We start from the raw sequence: 25,977 nt of genomic DNA, 5'->3' as shown, positions 1-25,977 counted from the left end.
TCTGGTTTGGCGTAGCGTCGTGCTCGGGTTTTGGTTCTTCAGGGAGCATCTTCCGGATGGCCAGAGCTTGTGACTAATGACTTACTCCGGGTTACTTACAATTGACTTTCGGTTACTCATAAGAGACTTCTGGTAGCTTTGGTGATTTACGAATGAATTCAGGTTGTACACAGATAACATTCGTTTTTTTGGGTCACATGACAGTTCCGGTAACATGTGGGTGACTTCGAGTCAAATTGCCATTACCACCATTCAAGGGTCTTATTGATAGTGGGATGACTACTTTCTGTTTCAAATTTGATATTTTTTCGTAGATTTTTTAGAAAATCAAAAATCGAAATTAGTCCCAGTAGTCACAACGACGGCACGACGATACGACCGTATGTGGTCGTACTTCGGTCACAGAAACTCTTTTATGGCAAGTGTGCCACTTGGGTGATTTTATGCATCACTTACAGTCCCTCGTGTGTCACTTCTGGTGGCTTTTAAGTATCTCCCGGTTACACAGGGATCTCTTTCAGTTTAATGAATCTCTTCCAGTCACTCATCAATTAATTAAACTCGATCACCAGTGGCGTAGCCACGGTGGGGCGTGGTTTTGGGGTTCTATTGCGCACAATATTTTACTTTTTAAAAAGAAGCTGTGAAAACTTTAAGATTTTGGAAGATTGTATTAAAAATACGCGGAACGCGAGGTCGGGCAGAATCAAAGTTGAATAAAATCCATAACCAGCGTCAAATATGAAACACCGAAATTGCTTCATCAAACGCAATTGAGAAATCGCTTTTAGTCTCTCGTAAGTCACTTACATGGAATTAAGAGTCAATTTCGGGTACTCACGTATAGGTTTTCAAAGATCACGTCCAGTTACTCATCAGTAACTTTCGATTACTTATTAGATATTTTTGTTTTCTTATGAGTGACTTTGAAAATGGGGCGCTTTTGCTCATTTATGGGTCTCCACCATTTATGTTTTTTTGTTCAGTCATAGGAGAACTTTGAATAGGGAACAAAGGAAAAGCAAGACGTTGCGTACTCGTTTTTTTGACGTAAACTACGTCTAAGGGGAAGACTCGGATATAGGGTGACAAATGAAAATTTCCAAATTCGAGACCGTCACGATATCATGTAAGATTTTGAACTTTAATAGCGCCTTTATCTTCCGATGGATTTTTGAGATTTATATATCAATCGATTCGGAAATTCTCTAACAATTTGTCAATTATATTGAAACTTTGGGAAATGAATATTAAAATAGGGTATCGGATCATTTTGGCAGCACCCTCTTTTCTTGTCCGCAAGAGTCTCGTTTCGGCCGTCGCCGTTCAGTGCGGTTGGCTTTTGGACTCTCCTTTTTGTGCGGTGTTTCGCACAAAAAGTAGAACAATGGAGCCGGACCAGTGACCGCGGTCGAAACAAATGTAACAAAAATACGTAATGGTGTATAAAAAGTGATCCAGATAGGGGCATGTTTGTGCAGGCATGAGACGATCAATTCTAGACCAACATTTGAAAAGGGCGTAACAGCCAACATTTATTCCTTCTGATTATTCGTCCACATATATAGCTTTATATGTAGACAAAGAATCAGAAGGAATAATTTTTGGCTGTTACGCCCTTTTCAAATGTTGGTCTAGAATTATTATCAATGCCAATGCCCTTGCTAGTAATGCAATCAATTTATATCAAAAAACGACTTTGGAAAATGCATTTTTTTTTGCAAACTGAAAACTAATAAGGCCGTTACACATATTTAATAAAAAGTTAAAAAAAACTAGTCAACTAAGTTAAAAACTAGTCAACACGGCAGACGTTGTCCTGCATAGTAGGCGAAAATGCGCGTTGTTAACTGCCCATACGAAATTCTCATACAAATCTTTATTTTAGTACATTCAAAGTTAATTGCCTATATGCCGTGTATTAAGCCACCCGGAGTGGAAATTAATTACTATGTCTGAAACTTGATTATGCATATGTACAACATGTGATAGATTTAAGTTCGGAAAAGGTATTGGAGGGTAACCGCCCCTTCGGTGGGGTTTGATCCCACGACCCCAGTAACTGGGGTCGTGGGATCAAACCCCACCGAAGGGGCGGTTACCCTCCAATACCTTTTCCGAACTTAAATCTATCACATGTTGTACATATGCATAATCAAGTTTCAGACATAGTCTTTATTTTAGTTTTTCACGACTTACTCAACTTTACTAATGATTTTCGACTAAGGAAATATCATATAAACCCGTCGGAAACTATTACGGATGTAACTGATGAAGGAATGAAGAAAATCCAACCAGCCGTTTTCGAGTTATGCGGATACGAACACAGACCATTTCATTTTTATATATAAGAAGATTATGGTCTCCGCAAAGTCAAGGGGGAGGGAGTAATCTTCTTCTTCTTCTACTGAATCGAGCGGCATGAAAATTTGAATGCAGAGGTTTTTGGGCCGGGGAAAGTTCTTAAGATGGTTAGGCTGTGAACCATTCCACCGATTCGTTTAACTTTTAGTTAAAGTTTGACAGTTCGATGGTTATTTCGCCGTGGTTAAAAATAACGCTGCTCCGGAGCATGGTTAGATTTGACAGTTCAATAGTTAAACTTTGTTCCCGAGAAAATTGGCGCCGAACCCATTTTGTTCCGAATAACTATCAATCTGTCGAAACTCAAATGGGTCGGCTACGGAGTTAAATTTTAACCACGATGGGAAAATAACCATCGAAGTGTCAAATTTTAACTAAAAGTTAAACGAATCGGTGGAATGGTTCACAGCCTTAGAGACCCCTCTCCTCTTTGAACCCTGGCTCCTATACAAATGAAACACCAATTTCATCATAACTCGAGATCAAGCATATGGAAACAAATCTGGCGTGTGGAGGTTTTGGAAGAGAAGATATCCCAAGCAACCAGAAGTTCGGATAAGAAGGGCTATTTTGGCTTAATCAGCTCTCATTTTAAGTAATTTTTGATATGTAACGGAACATTAAGGTGCTTTAAGTGAACTTTAAAGTTCCGTTAAGGATGCTTGGAACTTGATGTGAACCATAGTGAACCAATTAGTTCGGTTAAGAGTAAATTTAAGTAAAATCTGAACTTCTGGTTGCTTGGGGTTTCTGTGGTGGTTTGCAAAATGAATGTTTTGAAAGTTTTCAAAATTTACCGGAAATTTTTTTTGTTGTCCCTCAAGTTGTGATTTTTGAGCAAAACAATTCGAAAGGGGGGGGGGGTGGTGAGACATATTAAAACAAAATATTTATATCGGCCTAATAATATTTTGTCCAATTAAATGCGTGTGAATGCACTTAAGATATTTTTATAATACGTGAGTGCAATAATGCGGTACTTATTGTACACGACAAAAGCTTAGGAACGCATACGTTCTTAAAACGGGCTATATGAGATACAATAGAAGAAGGAGAAACGTGAAGAAACGGAGCAACTGTACCGCGCTAATAACACACGAAAGTTCTATGAGAAGTTAAACCGTTCACGTAAGGGCCACGTGCCACAGCCTGATATGTGTAAGGACATAAACGGGAACCTTCTTACGAACGAGCGTGAGGTGATCCAAAGGTGGCGGCAGCACTACGAAGAACACCTGAATGGCGATGTGGCAGACGAAGATGGCGGTATGGTGATGGACCTGGGAGAACGCGCGCAGGACATAATTTTCCCGGCTCCGGATCTCCAGGAAATCCAGGAGGAGATTGGCCGGCTGAAGAACAACAAAGCCCCTGGGGTTGACCAACTACCAGGAGAGCTATTCAAACACGGTGGTGAGGCACTGGCTAGAGCGCTGCACTGGGTCATTACCAAGATTTGGGAGGAGGAAGTTTTGCCGCAGGAGTGGATGGAAGGCGTCGTGTGTCCCATCTACAAAAAGGGCGATAAGCTGGATTGTAGCAACTACCGCGCAATCACATTGCTGAACGCCGCCTACAAGGTACTCTCCCAAATTTTATGCCGTCGACTAGCACCAACTGCAAGGGAGTTCGTGGGGCAGTACCAGGCGGGTTTTATGGGCGAACGCTCCACCACGGACCAGGTGTTCGCCATTCGCCAAGTACTGCAGAAATGCCGCGAATACAACGTGCCCACACATCATCCATTCATCGACTTCAAAGCCGCATATGATACAATCGATCGGGACCAGCTATGGCAGCTAATGCACGAACACGGTTTTCCGGATAAACTGATACGGTTGATCAAGGCGACGATGGATCGGGTGATGTGCGTAGTTCGATTTTCAGGGGCATTCTCGAGTCCCTTCGAAACCCGCAGAGGTGGCAAGGTGATGGTATTTCGTGTTTGCTATTCACCATCGCTTTGGAAGGGGTAATACGAAGAGCAGGGATTAACACGAGTGGTACAATTTTCAATAAGTCCGTCCAGCTATTTGGCTTCGCCGACGACATAGATATTATGGCACGTAACTTTGAGAAGATGGAGGAAGCCTACATCAGACTGAAGAGGGAAGCTAAGCGGATCGGACTAGTCATCAACACGTCGAAGACGAAGTACATGATAGGAAGAGGTTCAAGAGAAGACAATGTGAGCCACCCACCGCGAGTTTGCATCGGTGGTGACGAAATCGAGGTGGTAGAAGAATTTGTGTACTTGGGCTCACTGGTGACTGCCGAAAATGACACCAGCAGAGAAATTCGGAGACGCATAGTGGCTGGAAATCGTACGTACTTTGGACTCCGCAAGACGCTCCGATCGAATAGAGTTCGCCGCCGTACCAAACTGACAATCTACAAAACGCTCATTAGACCGGTAGTCCTCTACGGCCACGAGACCTGGACGATGCTCGTGGAGGACCAACGCGCACTTGGAGTTTTCGAAAGGAAAGTGCTGCGTACCATCTATGGTGGGGTGCAGATGGCGGACGGTACGTGGAGGAGGCGAATGAACCACGAATTGCATCAGCTGTTGGGAGAACCATCCATCGTTCACACCGTGAAAATCGGACGACTGCGATGGGCCGGGCACGTAGCCAGAATGTCGGACAGTAACCCGGTGAAAATGGTTCTCGACAACGATCCGACGGGCACAAGAAGGCGAGGTGCGCAGCGGACAAGGTGGATCGATCAGGTGGAAGATGACTTGCGGACCCTCCGTAGACTGCGTGGTTGGCGACGTGTAGCCATGGACCGAGCCGAATGGAGGAGACTCTTATATACCGCACAGGCCACTTCGGCCTTAGTCTGAATAAATAATAAATAATAATGAGATACAATAGAGCTATCACCTTCTTGCTCCCTGATTCAAAAGTCTTGCAATGATATTAATAAAATGTTTGACATGACACTCAGTGTTGGTAGAATCATACTCAAATCTGAATCATCGAGGTTTCATGCACGAGCTAACTCGCCTGCGATTCTGCATCGCGCTTGAGTTTCTCGGCCAGAATCGCACACTCATCGAAAAAATATTTCGTTCTAAAAAGCGTCAACACGTAATCGAGGCGTATGTTTTGTTTATATATATAATTATTAGCCATTGTTTTAGACGAAAAATAGTTAAATCAATGCATTCAACAATGAAGAACACGTAAATATCATGCAATGCTGCAAATTGCGATTCAAATCATGAGCAAATCTCTCGGACATGATTCTGATGGGATTTGACTCACGCATGGTATGAATCGCCGATGAGATTTGAGATTTTGAGATTTTACCAACACTGGTGACACTACCAGACAGTAGGAGTTAGAATGTAATAACACACACACTATCTTTTCCCGTCCGCAACGTTTACTACTCGCGCGCACCACAACCAAATTAATTGGGTTTTGGTACATAATTAACATTTTATGATTTCTAGTGATGCACGAAAAACAAAATATCCCTATGATTGGAATGTTTCTGAATAATAAATGTTGAAACCGAAAAGAGCATGCTTCCCTAGGGCTTCTTCTATTGAAATATTTCATCAAATGCTTTACGTATGCCTTACGTAGTTTACGTTGGGCGATTGTGTCTTGTACATAACCCTTCTATTTTTTTTTATTTGAAAAAATAGTCTCTATTGCTCATTGCCTTTACCTTTAATTTTTCTTCGACACTCAACGATCACGATCACAACGGAATGATAAAATCGATTCTCATAATTATTCTCCTAATCATCTTCCATATCTTTTCTAGGACAATGGCTTGAACTTGATCAGTGCAGTTAAAACAACGGAAAGCTTCGCAAAAAAGCATCAAGTAAAGCCTTTCCATTTTTGTATTGCCCCTTGAACGTCAAACACTGTTAAACGACACGGCAGCCACACTCATTAAACACCAAGCCCTATGGTTATAATTTGACTACGCGAGCTCAAGTGATCCCCTACCATGATCCAACGGCAATGGAGCTCAGATCACAACCAACAGAGCCATCGATACCCTTCGACCCAGTGGGAGCATCCACACCGGCATCAAACGCTGCTGCTGATTTCGAAACCGTCGTCGGCTCAAGAGCACCAGTAACGACCTCAACAGGTCTCGTAAGCAGTTCTTGACAGCGGCTGGTCGAAGCCGTACCGGACCTAACCACCCTCTTAACTCGGGGAACTCTTCGATTCCTCACTTTTAGATTGTTTTTAAACAATTAGCTTTCTCTCTCTGCTTCTAAAACTGGCAATGCTACGACCTTTGCCGACGCTCAAACTTATTTGATATTCAATGTTAGTGAACCCGACGAATAATCTTTTTATACTCAACGAATTGTGAAACTAGTGATTTAGAAAGTACGAACCCGAAAACGAGCAGTTGTTAGTGAAACTCGAAAATAAAACCGCATTTGGAGAATTGAATAAAGTGCCGAATCAGCAGAAGAATCGAAATCACTGAATACCACGATTTATTCGAATCATATTTTCTATCGCAGCTCTTAGAACAAAAAATAATAATAATAATACCCTCAGCTGATGCAGTTGACGCAGCTCATGAATAACCCGAAGAAATAGTGTGTTGAATTTATTCTCGTTAGTGTAACTAGTAAATAACAAAAAAACAAAGTTGTAACTGTGTAGTGGAAAGTCCAACCAATAAAGGGAAGTGAAAAAACCCGTGAATGAAACAATCAGCGACATAGTGAAATTTGTTGTAGGTCTCAGTACGAAACCCATCGCTACGATCACTGAAAATCTACTGAAGAAATCGATAAACACTCGACGGAAGATCGCGCTACTGGGAATGGATACAAGCATCGAAAAATAATCGTATTCGGATCGTCCTTCCAGTGGATTAGTTGTTGAATATTGTTGATTCTGCATGAAAGCACTGCTATGGATTATTTAGTGCTTCCACTTTTCGTGGGGTAAGTAAATTGTTTGTTATTCTTTTATTTCATAAATTGACCATTGTAATTGCTGAGAAAATGAGAAAAAAATATGAAGAACCCAGTGCGATTATCGTAAACGGTTCTATAATTCAACTGAAAATTGGTACTCGATAATTGATCCGCTATATTACTTGAATATGTGATCCAAATATTAGCATTCGAAGTTGTAACAACAAGAACAACCATCTTGGCAACACTGCCAACGATTTGCGTATGTCTCTGAATATTTGACTGCGATGGCAACCCTGGGTCCCACAGTCATCAGCACAGCGTAGTATATAGGTGTCTGGTTGACGTCCATCATTTTGGCCGACGGACGTTAATTGATTGGTCATCAAATCACTGAAGAGGTCAGTAACTGACTTCCCCAGTCAAGTGATAACTCAGGGCTAGATCGGCACCTGGCAAAAGGAAGGGGGCTTAGGCAAGCTACCATCAGGTCCAACCTAGGGACCTTTAACATCCAAAAATTATAATAATTATGCAGCATGATTTTAAAATACTACAAAGAAAAAAATAAGTTCATAAAAAAGAAGTTTGTGCAACTAGTTGCAAAACTCGAATAAAAAATCGTCACAATTTGTCTAGTGTAACAATAAGTGAAGTATCACGAGAAAACAATACCCATTTGATTTCCGCAACATTAGATTTTGGCAGTATAAATTTTCCGAACGTGTTTGAATCAAAGTGGTAATACACTCAGTGAGTGAATTGATAAGATAACATCCTAATATAAAGCACTCGGTCATTGCTGATTAAAATCATTTTTGTTTTAAAGCTATCTTAATTGATTTGAGAATCGGCGTTAAATGACATTCTAAAATGTCATTCTACTCAGATGTCTTTACAATAATGAATACGGAGCTTTTAACGCCATAAGAAAAAATAGTGCTTTTGAACTTTGAAACCAATATAAGGACAAAATCATTATAATCTGTAATCTACTGAAAATTTATGTTTGATTCCTTGCCGGGTTTTAAGTGCTTTAACATTTAAACAGCATTTTTGTTTTCAAAAGCAGTGTATGCAGTTTTGTGGGTGAGAAAAGAGCATTCTTATAAATAGTTGGACTAACTTCCAAACTTGTAAAAACGTTCCACCAGCAAGCTTAGAACGTATTTGCCGTAAATCAAAATGATAAATCACAACCAAAATCGTATACCCTGGTTTGTTTAGAGTCCAAGCATGATCGATGCTCTCTCCGTCGCAAGATTTATTATCCACTTGTACAATTTACAAACAAACATGTAATTGGTTGCAATTGACTACAATCTTCAATCATCTTCATTGCAAGCAGTCTCTCTTCTAGAACCAGTTACACAAAGTATCCTCCGCTGTGTACGTTACACAGACACAGTGCCCCATTCGACAATAGCTCAATTTATCCGCGCAAGTCCTCACTCCGGCTAGAGCGCTCTGATTCGTTGCCGCCGCACGGCTCGTAAAATTGATTCAATTATGGATGCCATTCAGTTGACCATCATCATCAACACTATGATCCATCTACACCACGCGGCGTCGCGCCACCTCGATTGCACTGCTGACCCGTGAATCTCTTGCAGCTCAAGGCGCAATTTTTGACGCACCGTTTGACCTCCCCCGTACCTATGTGGGCATTGTCGTTGGATGTTGTTTTGTGGGTGATTTGCAGCACGATCAGCAGTTCTGACACGAGTTGGGGTTTATTATCCAATTCATTTTTGCGCACTTCTAATCTAAAGTGATTGGCTGTGATGAAAGAGAAGAGCTGTGGCCTTTGTGGGAAGTTGATGTGTTATTTTGGATGAGTTTTTAAATAGCACGAGCCTCTAACTAGGTAATTATAAATTAACACAGGAATTTCAGGCATCCTATAATGTCAGGCATATTATAATCTTTTTTTGTATATTTATGAAATGCTTATAGATAAATATAAATAATTATACAAAGAATAAAAATTGGGTCCTAAAATGAAGCATCGACACTCGATTTTTTTAACGGAACGATGAAGCTTATGATCCTGAGCGTGTCAGATTTTTTTTTTCAACTCATAAATCAAAATTAATAATTAATACGAAATTTGTGGCCTTTTCAGCAAAACATGTCCTAAAATTCTCATACATAAAATATCATTTTTACTGACTATTATCAGATTCTCAATAACATCGGTTCATGTATTCTTGACCGATGCACTATCGTTTTCAACAATAAACGAGGTAGTGCTTTATTGCCCAATTATTGCTTAACCCAAGGGGTAACCAACTCTAAACTTTCCGTGATATCCAAAAATACTAGCAAATAATAACGAAAAACTTTGCCGTTTATATGATGAATTAATCACAGAGGTCTCATCAAGAGGCATCCAAGTCTGAACTTTGGGATAGTTTTACTCATGGTCCCGCAATAATATTTCGTAGTATTCCGTAGTATATTTTCTTAAACCAAAGCAGCAGTTGTTAGATCGGTTGCTATGGGATGTGTAAAAGAATCGTTTATTTGAAAGGGTGATTTTGTCGACTAAAATGTTCTTTTGTGTATCCTGAATTCTCACCCAAAACACGTTTTCTGTCAAGATAAACTCAAATAGAAAACTTTTGTTAAGAGAGAACTAAAAAATTGTCGTATGTTTGAAAAACTAAACATATCCACTCACTTTGAAATGCAATTGTAAAGCATTTTTTGCACCTTTCAAACTGCAAGTGTCCCTGGGCTTCGATTTTGCCTATAGTTATTAAACGAAATAGGTACTGGAAATTTTTTTGTAAACAGTTTTTCTCGAAATATGATTTTTTTTTAACACATTTTTTTAGAACAAAACTACATTTGCATTATAGTAAAAACGATTACAAATTTAAAATTAAATCGAGAGCTGCTACAGTCAAAGGGTTGTTAGCTTATAAATTAAAATTGATATACACGATGAACATTTTTAGAGCCTTTTTCCTATCTTTACTACTAATATTCTCCATCCTCGGGACTTGGAAATATTTGAAGGTCCTTCCAACAATTGCTTGCAATTTTGGGTGAAGATTGTTCCAAAGATGACAAATTTGCAAGCATGTAGAAAATTTATGCCCGAGATCTTCTTTGATGTTGGGGCACCTTTGACAGAATGCACTGTCTACTCGTTGTTGCCTATGCAGCAGCACAGCATGTGGATTTTTTCCGTTGACCAGAAGGTAGTATAATGAACGTTCCGATGCGGTTAACTCTCGATCTCTGATATTACTCCAGACTCGTTTCCATGTCACGTTTGGTTGTTCTTTTGCTTTTGCTTTCTGCAACTTTTCACGGAAAAAACTGTGTAGTGACGATGACGTTGGGTTTATCTTTAGTTGATCTGGTATATACGTGACCAACTTTCCAATGAACTTCAGATATAGGTATGCCGCTGGAATTCCTGCTAAATTTGAAGGGTTCATAATATATTCATTGAACGTTCGTGCATATGGTTTGTAATCGAGAGTTCGAATAAATCTAGTGATTAGCAAAGATTTGCTTTTATGCATCGGAAGATGCAGATTTTGCCCTCCGTTGCTAACTTCCTGTGAAAGCTGTTCCATCGGTATTCTGGTAGGATATCGTTCCCATATGAAAGTTCCTATCAGTGACGTCATTTTAGCAGCAATGCAATTAGGAATCGAAAATATAGATGACATGTACCATAATCGTGAGGTCACAAAAGTATTTATTTCGATGATTTTCTGTTGAAGGCATAGATTCCGCGACTTGAAGAGCCACATAAGACGTGATGATTTCCGAATAATATCTTTCCAGTTATAGTCGACAGTTTGTTTCCGAGAGTTGAAGAACATCACTCCCAAAATTTTCCAGCCACATCGTTGTTTCCAGGTCCAACATTCACCGCAAAAGTTTTATTGACATTTAGAACTGATCCAGAAAGTCTCTCGAAGTCTTGAAAAGCCAGGTGAAAAGATCATCGAAATGTCGTCCGCATAAGCTACTACTAGCCCTGGCGAACGGATCTTTGGATGGGAAATGGAAGAGACACATTCCCGTTAACCCTTGTGTGGCCGGCTGGGTACCCGGGTACCTTTTTGGAATTCAATTCGCGATATCTAAATGAATTTTCATAGTATGAGGTTGAAACTCTGTCATATCCACAATAATGACGGCCAAAATCGATTGTACGGGTTAACTGAAATTTTGATTAAGGAGGGATGGAGGGAGGGGTTCCGACATTTTTTTTACCCTTTAAATGGCCGGCTGGGTACCCGGGTACCCACGAAACTAAAATGCCTATATCTTAGGCAATTTTTAACCGTTTTCAACCATTTTAGACTCATTCGATTCAGAATTTTGTTCTTTATCATGCTGTTATAGGATTTGACCGGGCCGGACCCTCGAATCACCGGGAAATCCGGATTTCTAGGGACATGTCCTGCATAGATTATACTGATCGTAGATTTCGATATGTAAATAGCAATATGGGTATCAAACTTCTTGATATTTCATCAACAGGTTGATTTTCATTGATTTGGGTCCATCAGACGTGCAGATCTTCAATTGGCCATTCCAGAACAGGTTCCTTGAGGGGCCATGGACATTTCCCAATGGAACCTCAACAATATGGGTATCAAACTTCTTGAAAATGCCTCAGCAGTGTGTTTCTGATTGTTTGAAAGCCACCAGACGTGCTGACTTTATAGTTTCCATTGCAGGACAGGACCCCGTAGGGTGTTAAGTGGCCATAAATACTTTTCAATAAAATAAATATAAATAAAAAAAGAAAGCTGCAGTTATTTTTTGTAATCTGTTTGTTGAGAGCCAAATCATTGCAAGGACTACCCTCTGACACCAGAAGGCAACTAGGTGGACCATTGAAAGCTCCGAAGCATCCGTAGAATTTGCCGATTCTGAAAGTTTATCCTAGAAAACTGAGACTTTTTAGAATTTTAGTGTTGTAGCAACGAGCGAACGAAATCAATACAAGGACTACTCATTCATCCCGGATGGACACTATGTGGTTTTAGAAAGTTCTGGAACATCAGGAGAAATTACCAGGTGTAGAAGAGGTTTAGGGGCCACTTGGCCGAATGCCGTTTGGCCGAAAGGGTCATTTGGCCGAACGCCATTTGGCCGTTTGGCCGAATAGTTGAAATACGTTTCCTTACGAAGTGAGTAGTGAGAAGGAAGAAGAAAGAAGGAAAAAGGAAGAAGGAAGAAGGAAGAAGGAAGAAGGAAGCAGGAAGAAGGAAGAAGGAAGAAAGAAGAAGGAAGAAGGCAGCAGGAAGAAGGAAGAAAGAAGAAGGAAGAAGGAAGGGAAAAGGAAGAAAGAAGAAGGAAGATAAAGGAAGGACGAAGGAAGAAGGAAGAAGAAAAATTGAAGAATGAAGAATGAAGAAGGTAAGAAATAGAAGAAGGTAAGAAAAAAGTAAGAAGGAAAAAGGTAAAAGAAAGAAGAAAAATACAAAAACGAAGGAAGAAGGAATAAGAAATAAAAAAGAAGGGAAAAGGAAGAAGGAAAAAAGAAGAAGAAGGGCGAAGGGAGAAGGACGAACGAAGAAAGAAGAAGCAAGAAGGAAAAAAGAAAAAGGAAGAATGAAGAAAGAAGAATGAAAACAGAAGAATGAAGAAGGAAGAAAAACAAAGGAGGAAGGAAGAAAGAAGGAAGCAGAAAGAAGGAAGAAGGAATAAGGAAGAGGAAAGAAGGAAGAAAGAAGAAGGAAGGTAGAGGACGGAAAAAAGAAGAAAGAAGAAAGAAAGAAGAGGGAATATGGAGGAAGAAAGAAGCAAGAAGAAGGAAGTAGGGAGAAGGACCACTCGTAAACTAAGGTAATTTTTTTAACTACTTGGTCAAATGGCATTCGGCCAAACGGCATTCGGCCAAATGGCCTAACACCGTAGAAAATTATATTTTGAAGTTGCGATTTTCTTTATAAATCTATTGTTGGCGTAATGCCAATTCTGGAAATCCTAAAAACTATTAATTTTTGTAGCATTGTGAGAGTAAAATCATTGCATGACCAACGCATTGACCACCATTGGTCATCTGGCGCTGAATGTCCGGAACACCCACAGTAAAGACAAATTCTTGAATATCGTCCTAGAATACAGTGGTTTGTTATGAATGTGAGAGCAAAACTCCGCTAAATGGTCCTCCGGGAACTCCGGAACATTCTGAGAAAAGGGCCAATAAACCGTACTGTTTCACAAAACTACTTATGCATCAAAATGAGAGCAATATCATTTCAAGAACCAAATGTTGACCCCGGGAGGCCACTAAGTGGTGCTCCAGCTCAGGAATAGCCGAAAAGTTAATCAATTCTAGAAACTCGCCCTAGAAAGCTGCGACTTTTTTTTGTAGTTGTGTGCGATCAAAATCAATTCGAGCATCATCCATTGACACCGTGTGGCCGTTAGGTGAACATCTGGAAGCTTCGGAACTTTCGAAGATGTGCCAATTTTTAAGTCGTCCTAGAAAGTTGTGAGTTTTTAGATATCGCTTGTTGAGAAATGTGAGAGCATAATTGATGCAATCTAAACGGCCACAATACATCCAATAATACTGCGACTTTCAATAAATCGTTCGTTCACTTCAAGTGGTGGAATAAAATGGGATAGTTCTAAATCGTCTTATGACAAGTGAAGACACTCCACTAGAAGCTCTAAACAACCTTTGACTGACGTATTGTAGAGCTCCATAATTGTCAATCTTGGGTGATGTTCCTCCAGTTTCCAGGTCCGATTCCACCGCGTGCAGCAGTGGAAGTGCAGCACCAAGTCGCTAGCCTCTATCCGGATCTCTGGTGAATATTGTTTTTGCTATTCTATTTCCCGGAATTCGCACTAAGTGACCGGCCCTCTGGAGTTTGCCGTATTTTATACGATTCACAATTTTTTCTTCTTTATACACTTGATACAGCTCGTGATTTATGCGTCTACGCCACCCATTTTTTTTTTCTAATTTCCCATAGAGAATTGTACGTAGCACTTTTCGTTCGAAAACTCAAAAAGCTTTCCGGTCCACCTATTTTTAAATCCTAACGAATCAGAGAAAATTTCGTTTCCAATATTCAAGGAAGCCCCTATTCAGCAGCAATACGTCTTTTCACTTCACAGGTAACGTCATTGTCACATGTCACATGTCATGTGTTCAAAGATAAACAAATTCTTCAACAACTTTCCCATCAAGCACTACCTCAGCACTTCACTGAATCGTAGGCTGCTTTGAAATCAATAGACAGATGGTGAGTCTGCAAGTTGTACTCCCGAAATTCATAAAGGATCATCTTCAGGCTAAACATCTCATCGGCCTTCACGGCCAGACAGGTAGATTTTGAAACTGGAACGACGAAACTGATTCGACTAGCCAGTTTCTTCATCTTCTGAGGGAGCGCATTTAGTTACAGATTTTTGTTTCAAACAGATTATCAGTGGATTCAGAAAACAAGTCAATGTAGGGAAGGGAGTGGAAATGATGATGCAATAACTCGCCCACTGCAAGCCGAATATACCTCTGTTCGTACGGAATTTATTGGAATTGTTGGGTTAAAGTTCGAGAGGCAGAGGTCAGTCTTGGTTAACGATCTGTCATTGTTATAGATAGAAAGCAACTGATGGAATTTCTAATTGGATGTAGGAAACGAGCTCTTTAGTTTATTTCCAATTCTAGTAGAAACGGCTAGAATAGTCAAGTTGAAGGTATAGAAAAAGAAATGGTATGGAAGTCCATTTCCAGTTCTAGCGATTGCTAGAACATGAGAAATATAGAGGAAGATACAAAGTAGGAGAATGGAACGGAACTGGGATTAAACCCACGACTTCCTGCGTATGAGGCAAAAGCAGTAGCCTTATGACTACCAAGCCCGCTCTCTTCTCCTTCTTTTTTTACTTTGTCGATTGCTTCGGGAATTCCGATATTTCAGGAGGACTTCTTGGTGGCCACTCGGGATCAATGAATGATATTCGCAATCTCGCGCTTAGAATCATAAGGGCGTAACTGTTTTGATCGATTTATCTTCGACGAGTTCATGGTTGTTATGAAGGATTATTGCATCTTCTACGTGAAGTAAACCCCTATCCTATGCTTCTAAGTGCGAGCAAAGACTCTGCTTCTATACTGCTATTACAAACGATTTTCGAAAGTTCCTAGAACGAACTGCAATAATTGACCTCTGCTCTGGATGCCTCCGCACTTCTGGAGCACCATTTGGAGACCACCAGGTAGCCCTTGCATTAATTTTGCTCTCACAACAAATGACGAATTTCAAGAATTAATCCCTGCTCCGGATGATTCGGAGCTCCCCAAGGGTAACTTAGTGTCCACCTGGAGTCAATTAATGGCCCTGGAAATTACTTTACAACGGATTGTTTATAAGAAAAGTCGCAAATTTCTAGAACAAACTTTCGTAGTATCAGATAGAGGCCACCTAGGATCGAAGAGTAGTGCATGTATTGGTTTTGATATGATAATGTTAAAACAAACGGTTTATGAAAAGTCACATCTGTTTAGAAGAATTTCTGGAATCGATCATATCTCCGAGTGTTCGGAATCTTATGGTGAGTCTCCTGTTGGTCACCCGGCGTCAATGAGTGGTCCTTGCATTTATTTTGCACTTACATTGCTAGATAAATTGATTTAAAACAATGAGCTATGAAAATGTTAATCAACATTCTTGACTCCTCAGGGAACCTATTCCGGAATTGGAGATCCGGGGTGAACTTGTTTGATGAACCCAAATAGATCAGAAATAAACGCTTGAGACAATTTCAAGAAGTTTGACACCCATATTGTTGGGGTTCCAATGAGAAATAATTTTGGCCAGAATGGCCACTCCTGGGTCAACTTGTCTGGTGAGCCTAGGATCATTAAGGACATACGCAAGAGTTAATTTCATGAAGTTTGATACTGATATTGTTGATGTTCCATTGAACAATGTTCATGGCCACCTATGACCCCTCGAGGAACCTGTTCTGGAATGGCCAATCGAAAATCTGCACTTCTGATGGACCCAAATCGATAAGAATCAATCTACTGATGAAAATTCTAGAAGTTTGATACCCGTATAGCTGATTAGCTATCGAAATCCACGATCAGTATCATTTATGCAGGACATGTTCCTGAAAATCCGGATTTTCCAGGAATCGAATTGACCGGATCGGTTTATCCTGGTAACATCTTTATAGAAGAGAAAATTCTGAATCGAATAAGCCCAAAATTGTTGAAATCGGTTGTAAATTTCCAGCGATATAAGCATTTTCGTTTCGTGGGTACCCGGGTACCCTGCCGGCCTGTTAAGGGTGTTTTTTTTTTGCCGGTCACACAACGGTTAAGCAGTAGGTACGAAGAGGATACGAACAGAATTTTCTCCAGTAGAGCCACGAATCTGGGATTAAAATGAAAATTTCGCAGTACACCGAAAAAATAGTTAAGATTGACTCGGTCAAATGCGTGGTCTAAATCGAAAGAGATAAGTTTGGCCCGTCGTTGCTTCGTATTTAGTTCAACTATTCGGTCTTTGATTACATGTACTGCCTCAAAAATGTTTCTTTTTGCATCAGAGCATTTTTGTGAAAAGCTCAATAAATTGTTCCCTATTAGAACCTTCTCGAGGCGTTGTTTAAGGATACGAGATACAGGGGTTAGACAAAAAGGTTGAGATAGGTAAAAATAAGTCGAAATTCAAATCAGCATAACTTTGCGTATAATAATCAGATTTTGATAAAACCAGGACCATTCTAGTATAATGTCCTCCTGCAAAACCTGAGATTGGTCTTTAGCCACCGGAAATGTTCCGGGTTTTCCGAGGGTATGTTCAAGATGCATTTTTTCCACTGCTGGTCATTTTATTTGACGTTCTCTTTCATCATGTTTTATACTTTCTCCGAAAAATAGAACTAATATGCCGGCCAGAGGTGGCAGTAGATCGAGAATCCATCTAAACTGATTACAGAAACATTTCCAGAATGACAGTGTCCTCTGCCACCCTTATAGCAGGTTCCATGGGCCTCCCAAGAGGGGCCGGTTTTGGCACCATCTGGAACCATGCATATATGGGTGTCAAAATTCATGTTTTCCCAAGACGATGAATATAGGATCTTTATTAGAGATATATTTTGAGGACTGTAGGACTCCAAGGCCAATTAGTAATAGGATCCGGAAGTTATGCGAAAGTGACCTTTGTTCAGGGTGTATGGCCAATCCCGTATCGTTTTCACGAAAATGGCCATATCTCGGCGTATAACTAACGGATTTTCGATCTGCAGCCAGCATTGGTCAGCATATTAATTCTAGTTTCTGGGAAAAGTATGAAACATGATAGCAGTAAACGTCATATAAAATGACAAGCATGAAAAAATGCATTTTTAACATATCCTCGGAAAACCCGGAACATCACCGGTCTCATCATCGGCATCAGAGGTTTCGCATAAAGCCAGTATATGTAGAAGAGTTTCCGCGTCCGATGGTCCCAGTTTGATCAAAATCGGATCATCCTACGCAAAGTTATGCTGATTTGAACTTCGACAAATTTTGGCCATTCTCAACCTTTTTGTCTAACCGCTGCTGTATTAATTTATAATCAAAGTTCAAGAGACTGATTGGTCGATATCTTTTTTTGCAAATGATAATGCCTTCGGTAAGTTTCTCGGGAATATTGCCTGATATCATTTCATTAAGAATTAGATTCAATTGGGGGTGAATTATATCGAAGGCCTTGATATAAAATTCTTTCGGAATTCCATCCTTTCCTGGAGATTTTCTGGAGGCACTGGATTTAATGGCGAAAAATATTTCAGTAGTTGTTATCTTGTTCATTAAATTATTATTGGCTTCTGAATTCGGCTGAATCGTGTTTTGGAAGGGCAAAATATTATTATTTTCAGCGGGTGTTGCTGAATACAGCGATTTGAAAAAATCGTGAACATGATTTTCGATTTCATTAGGTTCGATCAGAAGTTGATTATTAGTTTCAATTGACAAAATTGTACTGTTCTTCTTTTTTTGTAGTCTATCTCCAAGTTGAAAGATCGATATTTTTTCACCAGATATTAACTTATCGTTTATGCGCTCATAAACTTTGGAAAATCGACTTTGCAAAGATAGCATTTGAGCTTTCACTTTGTTGATTTCTGTGATTCCATTTGGATTACCATACGCTCTATCATAAGCATAACGAAGCAACCTGTATAGATGTTCATTTTTGGTATGGAACTCTCTAAAGATTTCATTTGTTTTCCATCGAAAAAAGCTGCAAATTTTTTGCTTGACGAAATCGTACCACCAAGTAGTCCAGCTTGAGAAATTTCGTTTCTGGGGTAGCCATTGGTTCCATTTTAGAGCAAATTCCTTCAAATTATCTTGTCTTAGAACATGCGATCTCATAGACCAAAACCCTCTCCCGTGTGGTTTTCCAAGATTCGGAAGAGAATCGCGAACCTTAAAAGATTTGTGATCTGAAAACGAGTTGGCAAAGTATTCTGCTGTGTGAAGAAATGGAACGGGAAAAATAGATACGGTCCAGCCTAGAAGCAGTGTTTGCGCGAACGTACACGAACGTAACGCTATAGCTGTACCACGTTTGTTTTCGTCTACATTTGTTATCACATTGAATCCGAGAATTGATAGATTCGAGTCTTCGATCTCTTGCAGGAGAATGAATTATTGGCAGTGACTGATTTTCTACTCGCCGCTTCCACATCCATGCGCTATCGTATATGCGCATATAGCCAGCATGAGTTAACCGCCGGAAATTTGTATGGCGAAAGACATCTAACGCGGGTTTTCTCAAATTTAGGAACTTTTCATGAAAAACTATTTGGTACCTGTTATGAAGGATGATGTCCGCTACTACGCCTACCAAATATTTTTTCGATTAAGGTGCTTAATTTTGAGAAATCGATCCTTAGATGCCTTTCGTCATACTGAGCACGCTCAAAGCAGGCGATTTATTATATCGTAATCTAGTAAACGAACGAAAGCACAAAGAGAATTGATTTTGTTTCGGCTCGATAGGGTAACCGTACCCTTAGTGGAGGTAGCACCAATAGTGGAGGTAGTGGGGTTTTAATGAGATTTATCATATTTATAGACTTTACGATGGTTTCAGTTGATGCGTCGTGCTTTGAATATCCTTTTAAATGCAACTTACTCTAAGATTTCACTTGAAAAACTATTGAAAACAATGATTTTCCTTAACAAAATTGACTCCCTTGCACCTATAGTGGTGCAACTGTACCAATAGTGGCGAGTCTCATAAGAAACCAATGGATAGCACCACTATAGGAACCACAATTAATTTTTACCGCCACTAAAGAAACAGTGTACCAATAGTGGTGATGTTGTAATAGTTGTACCACAGACAAACAGACATAACACTCGTCAAATTTCCATCGTTCACTGATTTACTGGTCAATTCAAATAATCATTAGTTGGCCAATCGATCACTCGTGGCGCGCTCATCGTTTTTGCTCGAGTTTGACGTTTGCTCACTATCGCCATCTGGTTCGTGATTTGCCCAATTAACTGAAAACAACAGATGTCGTTAGTGTTTGCACGACGATGAATTTGATGAGTAAATGTTCAATGAGTTATGTCTGTTTGTTTGTGGTTGTACCAATACTTATTGATGTTAAATGACATCTATCTCATTTTTGTTAGCAAATTTATTAGTTTATCTATTGACTAAGATAATAAAGCAGTACATCTCCCATAATTATCAATTTTTAAAAATATTTTCTTTTGTTGATCTACTAATACCTCCACTATTGGTACCGTTACCCTATAGCATTAGTATTGATAGATCCGATATTATAGCTGATACTGGGGTTGTTCATTATTACTCAGTATTTCAAGCTTGGATTTGACATATTAGAGGGCGACCGACATACAACGCGGTCTACTCGTAGTTAGTACGGTACGACACAATTGGATCTTGGGTCGGGATCTTGATTGGGAAACAGATGGCATTATTTTTTTTTTTTCATTTCTGATGTCAGTAAGGACGATGAACGGAGAACTTATACCCCTAAGATTTTTCGAACGACCCTTTGCACGCTTTACCTTTTTGAATGTGTTTTCCGTACACGAGTCGCCACTTTCGCTCTCAGAGATCTCAATAGGAATGTGTCGGGGATAGAATAGGAGAATTCGGGATTCTGAAGTTGTTCACACCATTCGAGCTAGCTAGGGCTTCAGAGGATAGTTGTTATCCTGACGGCGTCGCTGATGTTAGACGAGTATTCACATTCGGTTCGGTTCCTTCTGTTGTTTCATGGTCCATCGAGTCTGCCGAAGTTCCACCATTGATCGTTGCTGCTGTGTCCGGGGAGACCGTCGAGGCCCGACTTTTTGGCCCAAAAGTTTCTCATTTTGAACGCAAGTACTGGCAGGACGAGACAGTTCCATACAGTGTTTGAGGTTGATTTTTTTAGGAGATCAGCGTTTGCCTTGAATTGTCACGAACGATTTTATGTGCCGACGGAGAATAGCACTTCACGCTGGACGCCTTTAAAATCAAAGTTTGGTCCTCATATCATCTCTCTGATGCTCACTACTACTGTCGTAGAAAAGCATCAATTTCAGCGTTGCTGACATTCTCTGATAGGTCGTGTATCTTGACCTCGACACCGCCATCGTCCATAGCCAAACGGACTTTAACTGTTTTGCTATGTACCACCAGCTCATGTTTCTCGTTGTGTCTCTCCACAGCCTCCTGGGCAGGTTGCAGGTCGACACATTTCACTTTCGCGCAGTTTTGGACATGGTTCATCTGTAAACGTAACACTTGATTCAGTCGTGGACCAATGGTTTCACAAACAAACGTGAGAATTTCTTCGAAATTTGGTCTCTTCGGAAAATTGTTCATATCCACCATGTTCCAGGTGTTCTCGCAAGATCGCACGGTAGATATGGTCACAGTCCTTGCTAGTGCATATGCAACGGTCGTTATTACCTACCGCTCACACCGGGTGAGGGACAAAGCGAAATCGAAAAAATATATCTCCAACAGTCTATCGGAAGGCTTGTATGATATGTCTGGTCGCAACAAACGTTTCAACCTGACTATGAATAGAAGGACTTATGTTGCTTCTAAAGCAAATGATTAAATTGTTCGGCTTTCGCAATCAGGGCTCTGGATTATTCACCATAAAAACGATGTAGTTTTTCGCTAATATTTGTTAGAATTTTTGCATATCACGGGAAGTTTAGAGTTGGTTGCCCCTTGGCCCTGAGTGTGAATGTCGAACAATTGAATGTATTAATTGAGAAGCAAGTCCTTCTATCCATATGTCGAGACAAATTGTTTTTAAACAAATTAGTACCGAAGTTGTGGATTTGTTCAACACAGATCAACATCTCCAGTCATGATCGCATCCCAAGTAGCACAGTTCGGATCGATTTGGTTGCAGCAACTCCAATGTGACTGGATTTGGTCGCATATGCGTCACAGTGACAGATATGTGACAAATGTGCTACTTGGGATATTTGAAACACTCGCATTTTAGTTCATTGGCCCTGACGAAAGCGAGAAAACAAAATGGGGTTCAGCTGATGCTTTTTTATTTCACCCAGCAAAGGATATAGGAAGCCAATTTTAAAATGCTTATTAAAGCGTTAGAACACATTTTAGCCGAAAATTGTTCATTTTTTTGGGTTAGAAATTTAATTTACTTTTATATAGGTAACACGAAAGTTGAATTATTTTGATTAAAAAACATGTGTAGATAAGAAGCCTAACATGTAGTTTTTCAAAATTCTAACCATATGTATTTAAAAGTTTTCAACATATCACTGATAATAATATTTTTAAAGCATTTTAAACAGTGATTTCACGCACACGTCCGTCGCCACTATAGATGGCAACAGCGGTGCTGCGTCAAAGCGAATTTTGTAGAAAGCCTGTGAATCGTTCAGAAAGCTCAATTTACTGCATCTAGTTTCACAACAGTCAAATAGGTTTTACTATCTTTCTTTCTCCGCGGTAAGCTGGAAATTATTGAGTTTGTGGGGAGGACTGACAAACGATTTACAAAATCAACAAAAATGCAAATGTTACAAATATGCGATCATGGGCAGAGCACTTGCTGATCGGAAGCTGCAACAAACGCTCTACGATTGCACTTCAAAGTGCATTCTTTCTTTACGAAAGTTATTGTTTCGTCTTTTTATTGCAAGAGTACGTATTTTTGGATAAGAGTTCGGGATGCACAAAAGCACATTTTAGCCGAAGATGTCACATATGCACCTTTTCATAGAAACGATTTATTTACACGTCCCATAGCAACCGATCTAACAACTGCTGTTTTGGTTTAAGAAAGGCATACCTACTTCGAATTCACGGGCAGCAGGGACTATGTCCAAGGGCTTGACGATCCCTCCCCAGGCCATCTGCGAGTTGTGGGGCTTCCCTAGGATGTGGTGGGGTTTGACAGTGGGCCCTGTTAAACCTCTATAAAAAGCTGCATGTATCCGCAAGTAGGCTCCACCAAAGCGACCGTGTGCCGCTCAAAGCGCACAAGCCCAAGTCCTGGTGTTAGGTGGGACGCTAAACAGCCCTGACACGACGGCCCTCCGACGGGACAGGAGGTTTGCGCAGGCCCAATAAGCCGCCTAGAAAACCAATCATTACGAACAATATAAGAGATAATGCGACTCGATATAATCGGCAAAGACCTAGGCGACGAATACAGGATCACGATTGGAAGCTTGGAACATGGAATTGCAAGTCGCTAGGTTTCGCAGGTTGCAACAGGATGATCTACGATGAATTACATCCCCGCAACTTCGACGTCGTGGCGCTGCAGGAGATTTGCTGGACAGGACCAGGGTGGCCACCGAACCGGGAAAAACGGGAAAAGCGGGAAAAAGACGGGAAATTGAAGTCACCGGGAAAAAAAGCGGGAAAAACCGGGAATTTGGGACCTGTACCGGGAAAAACAAATTTTCGTCAAGTTAAATTCGAAATTCTTTATTTAGATGGGTAGAAAACTGGAAGAAGAAAACAAAATTCTAAAAATCTTACATCTAAAATTGATTAAATTACAATTCGAATGTTTTGAGTGCCCAAAATATGCTTGAATCTATTTTAGAAAACAAAATGGTTGGGATTCAGCGAAACCGCACGAAGTGCATTTTTGACTGACTTAAGATTGATATTTTGTTCGTAGAATAAAAACCAAAAATAGTTCAGGACAATTCATTCGTACATTTGTTGTTGGATATACTCAGTTAGAAGGATATCCGATACGATTTGTGATCAATTCTGCTACACGAAAATGTGTGCAGGAATATGGGTAATTTTTCATTGGCGCTTGGTGCGATTTGGCCGAACCAAATAATGATCTTGATCGGAAACAAATATCATATTATAGTTATTTTATAATTTTGTGGATTTTCAGTAAACCAATAAATATGATGCGGTTAAACACTGCTATCCTTACTTCATTGCTAAGTTCTCTAAGTTAAAAACATCTATTTAATTAAATTTACTTTATTAGAGAGAATTTAGTCTTTTCTCACAAATTTTTGCGATAATTTGAAAAGCTTCATCAGTTACTTAAGAAATTATTCTTTCTGTTAATAGTCTGAATAAGATAAAACCAACAGCTGATCATGAAAATATGTTGGCTATACATTGTCCCTATTTTGGCTTTGTCGAAGGTTTTGCATCCAAGAAAAAATATTTACCAAAGTTTTGCCGCTAAGAAAAGAATCAAATAATTGTAATTTGATGTTATTTTGGTATTATCATGACCATGTTGATTAAATGCCGGTTGACACTACCTACATGGCCACGAAGGGCACGATTTCAGTGTGACTGTTGATTAAAGCATTTTGCGTAACACGTTGTTGGTAATTCAAGCAACTATTTCAAAGGTGCGGTACAAATTATTAGTTGCTTTGAAAATAAAACACCTAGTTAAAGGTGGTTAAAGATCAAAAATTCTTACCCTATTTTTTTCAAGTTGAATAAAAACCGGGAAAAATTGACAAAATTCATCGGGAAAAGCGGGAAAAAACCGGGAATTCGAAAATCGTATTTCAGTGGCCACCCTGAGGACAGAAAGTGTGGAAAAGCGGGCATCGAGCGGCTACCTTCTACCAAAGCTGTGGCACCACCAACGAGCTGGGAACCGGCTTCATAGTGCTGGGTAAGATGCTCCAACGCGTGATTGGGTGGCAGCCAATCAACGCAAGGATGTGCAAGCTGAGGATTAAAGGCCGTTTCTTCAACTATAGCATCATCAACGTGCACTGCCCACACGAAGGGAGACCCGACGACGAGAAAGAAGCGTTCTACGCACAGCTGGAGCAGACATACGATGGATGCCCACTGCGGGACGTTAAAATCGTCATCGGCGACATGAACGCACAGGTAGGAAGGGAGGAAATGTATAGACCGGTCATCGGACCGGATAGTCTGCACACCATATCGAATGACAACGGCCAACGATGCATAAACTTCGCAGCCTCCCGCGGAATGGTAGTCCGAAGCACCTTCTTTCCCGGAAAAATATCCACAAGGCCACATGGAGATCACCTAACCAAGAAACGGAAAACCAAATCGACCACGTTCTAATCGACGGTAAATTCTTCTCCGACATCACGAACGTCCGCACTTACCGCAGTGCGAATATTGAATCCGACCACTACCTCGTTGCAGTATGCCTGCGCTCAAAACTCTCGACGGTGTACAACACGCGTCGAAGTCGGACGCCGCGGCTTAACATTGGGCGGCTACAAGACGGTAGACTAGCCCAAGAATACAGGCAGCAGCTGGAAGTGGCACTTCCAACGGAAGAGCAGCTAGGCGCAGCATCTCTTGAAGATGGCTGGAGAGATATTCGATCCGCCATTGGTAGCACCGCAACCGCTGCATTTGGCACGGTGCCCCCGGATCAGAGAAACGACTGGTATGACGGCGAATGTGAGCAGTTAGTGGAAGAGAAGAATGCAGCATGGGCGAGATTGCTGCAACACCGCACGAGGGCGAACGAGGCACGATATAAACAGGCGCGGAACAGACAAAACTCGATTTTCCGGAGGAAAAAGCGCCAGCAGGAAGATCGAGACCGTGAAGAAACGGAGCAACTGTACCGCGCTAATAACACACGAAAGTTCTATGAGAAGTTAAACCGTTCACGTAAGGGCCACGCGCCACAGCCCGATATGTGTAAGGACATAAACGGGAACCTTCTTACGAACGAGCGTGAGGTGATCCAAAGGTGGCGACAACACTACGAAGAACACCTGAATGGCGATGTGGCAGACGAAGATGGCGGTATGGTGATGGACGTGGGAGAACGCGCGCAGGACATAATTCTACCGGCTCCGGATCTCCAGGAAATCCAGGAGGAGATTGGCCGGCTCAAGAACAACAAAGCCCCTGGGGTTGACCAACTACCAGGAGAGCTATTTAAACACGGTGGTGAGCCACTGGCTAGAGCGCTGCACTGGGTCATTACCAAGATTTGGGAGGAGGAAGTTTTGCCGCAGGAGTGGATGGAAGGTGTCGTGTGTCCCATCTACAAAAAAGGGCGATAAGCTGGATTGTAGCAACTACCGCGCAATCACATTGCTGAACGCCGCCTACAAGGTACTCCCCCAAATTTTATGCCGCCGACTAACACCAACTGCAAGGGAGTTCGTGAGGCAGTACCAGGCGGATTTATGGGCGAACGCTCCACCACGGACCAGGTGTTTG

The 25,977-nt window shown here is 40.8% G+C and overlaps 1 protein-coding gene across 1 annotated transcript in view; it reads left to right on the top strand.

Moving 5' to 3' along the window:
- The window catches only part of LOC134224624 (uncharacterized), a 619,481-nt gene that overhangs the window by 73,590 nt on the left and 519,914 nt on the right, over nt 1-25,977 (top strand). Inside the window, exon 2 of the mRNA XM_062704057.1 lies at nt 6,148-7,306. The gene's annotated coding sequence lies outside the window, so the exon portion shown is untranslated. The remainder of the gene's footprint in view (nt 1-6,147; nt 7,307-25,977) is intronic.

The sequence above is a fragment of the Armigeres subalbatus genome, chromosome 1 (genome assembly GCF_024139115.2).
Source record: "Armigeres subalbatus isolate Guangzhou_Male chromosome 1, GZ_Asu_2, whole genome shotgun sequence".
NCBI classification, from domain to species: Eukaryota; Metazoa; Arthropoda; class Insecta; order Diptera; family Culicidae; genus Armigeres; species Armigeres subalbatus.
This window is presented reverse-complemented; position numbering and strand designations above follow the sequence as displayed.